Genomic DNA, 9028 nt, shown 5'->3' on the forward strand with positions numbered 1-9028 from the left:
GGTTTACGGTTTACGGTTTTTAGGGGTTTAGGGTTTAGGGTTTTAGGTTTCGAGGTTTAAGGTGCATGGATTGGTTCAGTGTTCGTGATTTTGGGATTCAGGGTGGAGCGTTTGGGGTTTCAGGGTTTAGGGTTTAGGTTAGAGTTATAGGGTTGTGTTGTTATTAGATTCTGAGACGATGACCAATATTAATCAAAGTTTGATACCCAAAATGCCATGTAATTCGAATCATAATAAGAAACTAAAAATTTCTAACCAATCCATAATGCAAAATGCATAGATACTCCCTAAATAATAGAAATTGTTTATCTCCACCAACAAAGTTTTGAAGTTAGGATTACAGGTTTTAGATATCGATTTTCAGGGTTTAGGGGTTTTGGGGCTTGGAGGTTTGGGGGTTGGAAGGTTTGTGGGTTGGGTTTCGAAGGTTTGTAGTTTTTGGGGTTTTAGGTTTCGTTTCAGGGTTCAAGGTTGGAGGTTCGACGTTCAAGGTTCGGGGTTTGGGGTTTGAGTTGTTAAAGGTACTTTAGGGTTTAGTGTTTAGGATTTTAGGGTTCGAGTTTCGAGATTGGGGATTGGGGTTTGGGGTTCAGGGTTCGTGGTTTGGGGTTCGGGGTTCGTGGTTTACGGTACTTTGGTTACTTTAGGGTTTATGGTTTAAGGGTTAAAATTTAGGATTTATGGTTTACGGTTTTAGGTTTTTAGGGGTTTTCAGGGTTTAGGGTGCATGGATCAGTTTTGGAGTTCTTGATTTCAGGTCTCAGGGTAGAGCGTTTTCGGTTTTCAAGTTTCAGGTTTCGAGTTTTTGGGTTTTGGGGGTGGGGGTTTGGGGGTTGGGGGTTGGGTTAGGGGTTTTAGGTTTCAAGGTTTAGACTTTTCGAGCTTTCGAGCTTTCGAGGTTTGTGGTTTTGGGGTACTTTAGGGTTTATGGTTTAGGGGCTAAAGTTTAGGGTTTATTGTTTACGGTTTACGGTTTTTAGGGATTTAGGGTTTCGTGTTTTAGGTTTCGGGGTTTAAGATGTATTGGATCGATTTGGGGTTGTGTGATTTCAGGCTCCGGGGTGGAGCGTTTGAGGTTTGAAGTTTGAGGTTTCGAGGTTTTGGGTTTAGAAGTTTTGGGGTTTGGGGGTTTGGATTTTAGGGTTTCAGGTTTCGGGGTTTAGGGTGCCAATGGATCGGTTCGAGGTTCGTGATTTCGAGCATCGGGATGGAGCGTTTGGAGTTTCAAGTTTTGGGTTTAGGAGTTTTGGGGTTTGAAGGTTTGGGGGGTTTTGTGGTTCGTTTGTTGGGGTTCAAGGTTTCAAGGTTCTGTTTCAAGTTTCGGTTTCAGGTATGTGTTTCTAAGGGTGGATCTTCTTGAAGATTGTTTTGCCCTAAACTAATTTATCTTTTAAGTTTCTTTCTTTCTTCTTAATCTTCTTTATTTAATCATATCATGTCTTCAAAATTTTCTATGTTATTTAGAGCCAGAAGACATGCATCAAAAACCAAGGAGAGAGTAAAGATCGTGCAAAACTATAAGCAAGAAGAGGAAAAAGGGAGCATGCGATCTTTTTATATTTTCTCTTCTATATGGTACTATTTAAGAAAAGATAAATTCAAGAAGATAAGAATATATGTAAAACTTTTATTATATATGTGTGTATGGCTGCTATTATTGTAAAAATAAAAATATGCTTTCAATTGTTTAACTAACAAAAATTTCAGCAAGGTTCAACTAAAGTTCCTACACCGTGCCAAGAACCCCCAACAACAGCGCCATTTGCTTTATCATTCTCGGAGAATCATTCTCCTGCCCCAAATACACTCCATGTCTTTTTTTATTTTGATGATCAACGACTACTTTTTTATTTTTATTATCGGTAAAATGGTAAAAAGAAAATGAAGTTTAACCCCTTCCCCCCTACCGTTTTTGTGAAGGAGGGTTGCTGTTCAGAATGAGCGACAGTAATATGCAATATGTAACATCTACTTCATACCTTCTGTTAACTTACACCAAATACTTGATCTCCACCAATATGGTTGCTAACTATGGGGACACCACAATCACTCTCAAACCCTCCATTCCATCACCAAGAAACAGGTATTTTTCGAATTTGGACCATGTCTATTTTTGTGGATATTACTTTTCTTTTTTTTTTTATAGTCGTTTGTTACCATGTTGGGGTGTTTGGGTCCAGATTTGCAAGGAAGGGAGTTGACTAAAATAGCTAACTCCTTGTTCGGATCTCGAATTATGAAAATCCTAGTATTAGGAGTTTATAGAGTCTAGTAGAGTATGAGAGGAAAGGGGATAACTCCGGTCAAGAGGAGCTAGATATGGCGCAAAGATATCATTCACAAAAGAGTTTGTTTAGGGGTTTACGGGTCTAGGGTTTAGGGTTTGACTAAATTAAATTGTATTTAGTCAAATTAATTTTGAAATTGTGAAAATATACGTGGATGTATTTTCCACTGCAATCTTTTTTTTTTCCATCTCTTTTGAATAATTTTCAAAGTATTTCAACAAGTATAGTTTTGTAACTTCACAAAAAAATAATTTAACAAATATCGTAGTAAATAATAAATATTATAGGAAATTGAGGATTTGAAATAGTGTTTAAGATAGTTAATTTGAGATTTTTAAATACCATTTACTATAGCAAAGGGGTTTAGGGGTTAGGGATTCGGGGTTTACGGTTTTTGTTAGGCTACGGTTTATTTATCAATGGGGTTCATGTTCTAGTTTCTATTTTCTATTTTAAATAATGTACAAGAGAGTTGTGGATTGCCATTGTCCACAAAATCAGAGTACCTTTCATTTATTTTCTCTCTTCAAGCTTTCTCTCAGAGCTAGTTTTTCCCGTAATAACTCCACGAATTTCTAATTTGCTTTTATGTTATCCTTTGTTCTTCTTGTCTTCTTCACATAAAAAAGACGATCAAATTTCTACAAATTATTCTACCATTTCTCCCACAAAAAGTTCGCCCTGTAATTACATTTCTTTGTGTTTTCATTATCCTTTACTATTCTGCCCCTTTTTTTTATTAACCTCTACAAGCCCCCTCGTCTTTTGCCTATTTTTTTTGTAAGAAGGATGTTGAGCCGTGGTTGCCTAAGGGTATCAATTACTAGGAGTGCAATGAAGATAATAGAAAATATTAAAGAGATCATGGACAAAACCACAACAATTATGAAATTAATCATAAACTTCCTTTTCAGGTTACATTCTCTTTCTCTCTTATTTGCTAACTATGTTGCAATATTTTCTTATTTATGTTGTTTTGAAGGTTGCACCATATTATTTTCCATCATTCCTTTATAAGTTAGGCTCTTGTCGAAAAAAATTTCCTTCGACATGGTAATTTTAAGTTATTTATGATCTCAATGTGAAATCACACAAGAATTATTAATTTATGAATATGGTAGATCTTTAGATGTAGATTTTTAAAAAACAAATTTCATATTTTGGTAACTGGTTTTCTTTATTATTTTAATAAATAGGAATCGACTTGCATTTTTTTAGTTTTTTTTTTTTTTTTTGTAAAAATAATGATTTGATTTGTTTGTTTTTAAGTATTGGGTTTGGCAAGATGTGGTTATCTCACATCCATTTTTTTTATAGAAAAGTTTGACTCAAAGACTATAAAAGAAACCTATTTCATTTATTTAGAAATTCTCACTTATAAACATTTTAAGTTTTAGTGTGATTACTCTAATTAAATTCCTTCTGTATTATCTAGTTGGAGAGTGGATAAAAAATGTGAGTGGTTAAAAACTTTGAGAATGTGTTCTTATAATGGGGTCTCTCATGAGAGAGTGTTCTTGTAATTGGGGTCGGGCTTTGAGACTCAAATTAACTACCAAATAGGCAAGACTATGGTTTGGTATTTTTATAAGTTAATTTTGGGTCGAGCATTGTGGACTTTCCATATACGTTTAAAATTTTAAGTGAGAATAAATTATTGCTAGGATTTGAGTAAATAGACGATGGGCCTTTCATTTTGGGCCATAGAGTACAATTTTCGAAATGGATCCAAACGAAGGAAAGTCACTCATTGTGTGTGTGAACCTGATAAAGCCACGTAGGTTGAAGTTGCATAGACCAATTCTTTCGATCGTGTTGTTGGTTATCATACTTGTATCTTTAAAGTAGTTTGAACGAAAATGGACGATCCGAGACACAAATAGCACTACACCAAAATGAACTTTTAATAGCCCATTATTTTAAATGGGATGTGGAAAAGAACAACAAAGAAAAAGCGGGAAATAAATATTTAAGTTCCCTCTAAATATTTTCCCCCATTTTCGGCCTCTTTCAATCTAATTCATTTTGCTCTCTAGTGCGCTCTAGCACGACTACGAAAGCCACGTTGAAACCCAACACGACGACTGCGATACCCTGCCTCTCACGATTGTTTCACAACAACATGCTGATCTCTCACCGTCGTCCACATTGGTTTTGCTTAGGGTTCGTCGTCTACCAGCCCATCCTCTGCTACTGTTAGACACTTGAAGCTAATGATTCAAGGTTAGTCTTTCTTCTTCCTTTCTTCTACCTCGTTTTTATGGTAAGTGCATTGAATGGAATATCACAGTATATAAACTCTTTTCACCATTCCAAACTCTGAAATATTACTGTTGACCCAAATAATTTATCCACCATACTGTAGATCTTAAGTTCCACATCCTCTAACAACCTCTGCTTACTATCTCTTTGCATCAACAACAATGTAAATACCTTCCAACTTCTATGCTCTCCTCGGTTATTGTCTCTTAATTTATGGGTAAGCTATTTTTCTATAGAAAAGTAGTTGGTGTGAAACAACCAATGGTCTGCATCAACTTCTATTTCATGAGCTTCGTAAACAAGTTTGGCATCAATACAATGTACTTTGGCTTTGACTTTATCTGTTTTCTTGTTGTACTGTATGTAGTTCAATTTTTGTCCTTTCGTGAATGCTGATTGTTCATATTTGTAGCATTAGATGGAAGAAGGAATTGTAGGGACATTAATAAAGAACCTTGTGACGTCATTTTTTTTAACTATCTAATTGAATAAATTGTAATGTTGGACAAGTAGAGTGCTTAGAATTAAATTTCTAATAATGATCCGCCAACTATTTAAGTCAAACAAGAACTGGATTTTACAACTTCAACTTTTATACACTACTTCTAACTTCATGGGACAAACACACCCTACAAACTCATACTAACATACAAATTATGGAGAGATTATGAAATTCTATATTTAAGAGTTTGGTAACAATTTTTTATTCCACTTGGGACGTAGTTGAAAACCTATTTCGAGATAGATACATTTTAATATTTTTTATATCTTTCGAGATAAGATATAAAATATTATTAAAATTAAGGTGATTCATTTTTTTATCTTTTATACATTTTTTTTATTTCACAAATGTATTTTTTTTGTTCTTGATGTATGATAATTTTATAAATTTTATTTGTTGACTTTTTTTTTTTAATTCTAATAACCGATAAGAAGTATATGTTTATGGATTATTTAAACTTTTAATTATTTTCATTCATAAGTAATATTAAAAAGAATATGGATTATTATTATTGCCTTTTATACAAAACCCTCTCTCCCGTCAAATTTCTTCCCCATCCTTCTTCCAACGGTAACTCTCTCTACTTCCTCTCCCCTCTCCCCTTCTCTTTCGCTCTCTGTGAGTAACCCATCTTGCCGATCCACACCATCATCTTCTCCTAGCCCTAACGGCGCCAGAATCAAGAGCGGCAGACCCCTCGGAAACCCAATTCGTCTTCCAAAGTCCTTTTGTTCCACCGTCACCGTCAGATCCCGACTCCATGGTTCTTGATTCCAAACCCTCGCCGGCTAAGTTGAAGAGCCCGCTTCCACCTAGGTCTCCCTCTTCTAACCCACTTAAGCGGAAGGTATGAAGACCGTTCCTGAGAATTCCATCTCTGGATTGTCTGATTCGGGTATGAAGGTATTTTACGTGTTGTGGTATGATTATGGGGGTTTTGGATTATTTGTCTTAATTTCGGTGGTGTAGTGACAGTTTTAGTTTAAGATTCAAGTTTGGAAGTTTTGCCTAGTGTGAACTGTCTCTGTGATTTTCAGGTGGTAGTGCGCTTGCTGCCGCCATCCAAGGACGGAGATGAAGGGGATAATATAATACAAAAGGTTATGTGTCGATGAAGTTAGCGGACAGTGGGCAGATGCAGATGAATTCTTTAATGAGGTAAACCTGATCAGAGGATTACTTGAAAGCAAACCTATTCTTTATTTGAATTTCGATAATTAAAGATTTGTCATAAAAAAAAAAAGAGGGGGAACTTCACTTTTGGCCTAACCAAAACCAGACCACCTACTCTTAGCGTTCTAGACATAGCATCGATTTTGATGAGGGGAGTTGCCAATTGGATCGATATTATTTATGGGGCCATATTCCTTAGGGAAAAACTTTCTCAGAATTTTATGATTTTGATCTGGTTTGATGTAGAAATATGGAAAGGCAGCTGTGGATAACCTCCATCAGATAAATTAGGAAGCGGATTAAAAAATATATGATATGGTTATGCCATCAGTATATATCTACAACAAAAGAAAACAAAAAGAATTAGATACTTAAGAATTCAAATAGCAATATTTATTAAGAGTTCTACACTTCAATGATTTTACATAAAATTCTCACTCTCCCTCTATTGTAGCCTTTTCCAGCCACTGCACAAATGCCCACGGTCTGTTCAAGACGATGTGGCCCTGAGAACAGAATATACAGTTTAATGAAATACGAAAAAGAATCCTACACATTTGAAAACAAGACATTACATTTCATGGGAAAGAAACAATGAGTACGTCCAAAGTAACAATAACTGAGTTAAATGAAGATAAAGAAGGAGGTGCAAAGAAATATGCTTTAAAATCTCATTACTGGTTCTATTATTATCATTAATAAGATTGATTTATTCTATAAATTGTCTTCAATATCTTTAGAGCACAGTTGTAAAGGAGATCCTAGTTCATATTGCCAAAACTCAAATCTTAATATTTTTTTTGAAGAGTTAGGCAAATCACTATTTAGATGCGGACTACTTTAATACTTCAATGAGATATTTTGTGGCTGTACAGGAACAGGCTATGTGAAAGAGACCAGGCTATTCGCAAACTGGAAAGGGAAATAGAAGATAAAGATAGGGAATTGCAATCAATTAAATTAGACAACGACGCAGTGTGTTTTTTTTTTCCCCCCTCATGCTTGATGTGCTTACATAAGAATGTTTTGTAATGATCTGCTTTTTTCTTCACTAACCCTTTTATTCTATAATTTCTTCACAGGCTTGGGCCAAGGATGATCTTCTGCGGGAACAAGATAAGGAAATAGCAACTTAAAGGTTACATTTTTTGTTGATGCCCTTCAATTTTTCCCTTCTTTTGCCATTGATTTTACTTTTTGCTTACGCTAACATCCTAGCACATTCTTTAGTATTTTAATTTTATTGCAGTACATTATATTGAATCTTCATTTTCCTTGGCTGTGCTATAAATGGTGTTTCTTCTATATGGATTTGCATTATACAACAGTACCGTATTAAGTCATAAAGTTAAGAAAATTAGAAAGACACCCTTTGTAGGAGAGAACATGATCCTTCCTTTAAAGTAAATTGAGAGAATTTCCTCTACTTCCTCAATTTTAAGGCTTGAGGTTTGAAGAACAAGGATGAATAATCAACGAAAGAGGAATGAAGAGGTTTCTCCTTTAGCGAAAATAGCGATTTTTCGTTTTTCATACTTCCAAAAACACACAATTATGAACTTATTGTGCATTAAATTGATCGAGAGGCCTTCCAATTGTTTGTTAATCTATAGTTTCTGTCTCTATTTTAATTAACTGCTACAAGTAGAAGCTTAACTACATGGTTAGAGTTCTATCAAAAAAGGAAAGAAAAAAAAGAAGAAAGATCATGTGATAAATTTATAGAAATGCCATTAAATTATTTTCTAACCTTTGATTTCTGTTTCTGTGGTAAATTACTGCTACTAGAAATCTAATTGTGTTCGGTTAGTTAGACTTCATGGGTTTGAATTTATTTATTTTTTTGTTAAAGAGGTTCCATTATACAGAATACCCCTAAACTTTGTACTTTATATAGAAATACCATTGAAAACACACTCAAGACATAAACTACCAAAAGAGTTAAAAATACAGTTACTATAATTATCCTAATTTTAGTAATAAATGAAATTGAGAGAATTTCCTTTGATTTTCAGGAACAAGGATAATTAATCAATGAAAAAGAAATGAAGAGGTTTATCCATGCAAGCTTCAAACCAAAGTCAAGGATGTCGATCCTTCCAGGGGAGTCCAAAGTTCCCCCTTATTCTTCTCCCTTTATATTGATTTTCAAAAGCTTGCAATTTTTTAAGTGGGGGTGGGCAATAGCTTACATGTTTAGTCTAAACTTGGGGGTTCAAATGTTTTGCCCAAATTTCAAAATTTCTAAAAAAAATTTCCTTACAATAAGGAGCATTATACCTTATTAGCTTACTTAGATCTTGCATAAAAAGCATGACCGGCAACCCTTGACCACTGAGCTTGGGTTTGTGATGTAAAATTCTGAATGTTGATGATTATATGTGCTGAAATTTGAGAATAAGCTGCCGTCTTTTTTGGTTTACGTCCCTTTTTAGCGATATCTTATTGAGATGTTAGCGATATCTTGTTGAGATGTGAATGCTTGATTGAGAAAATGGTATGTGTGTTGTGAATGCTTGATTGCATGTATATAATAAATAAGTGCATGGATACTTTTCTAGCTTTGTCTTCCTTTGTTGCTTTGCCGTGACTTACCTATGATGCGCTTAGTCCAAACCTAGCCTAGATAGAGTTAAAAAAGGATAGGAGGTACTCTTTAGAAATTGAGATGGTTTTAATAAATAACATGAGTTAGGAGCCGTTTGTCTAGCCACAATGAACTGAATCCCTTTAGAAAAGGGTGGACATTAACAAAACTTGTTGCCACTTCGAAGGGAGTAGTCAAACTTAGAAACTAAGTGTA

General features: G+C 34.8%; 1 long non-coding RNA gene across 2 annotated transcripts; it reads left to right on the plus strand.

The window, feature by feature from the left end:
* The first annotated feature begins 5463 nt into the window (after positions 1-5463).
* Positions 5464-8647, plus strand: LOC116406254. Of its 2 annotated transcripts, none has more exons than XR_004219283.1 (5): positions 5464-5947; positions 6090-6210; positions 7101-7200; positions 7308-7363; positions 8241-8647. It is a non-coding gene; the product is annotated as an uncharacterized LOC116406254 (long non-coding RNA). The 2 variants fall into 2 exon arrangements; XR_004219282.1 differs by having other exon boundaries at positions 5465-5955.
* The last annotated feature ends 381 nt before the right edge of the window (positions 8648-9028 follow it).

Source organism: Cucumis sativus, unplaced genomic scaffold, assembly GCF_000004075.3.
Source record: "Cucumis sativus cultivar 9930 unplaced genomic scaffold, Cucumber_9930_V3 scaffold79, whole genome shotgun sequence".
Lineage (NCBI taxonomy): Eukaryota > Viridiplantae > Streptophyta > Magnoliopsida > Cucurbitales > Cucurbitaceae > Cucumis > Cucumis sativus.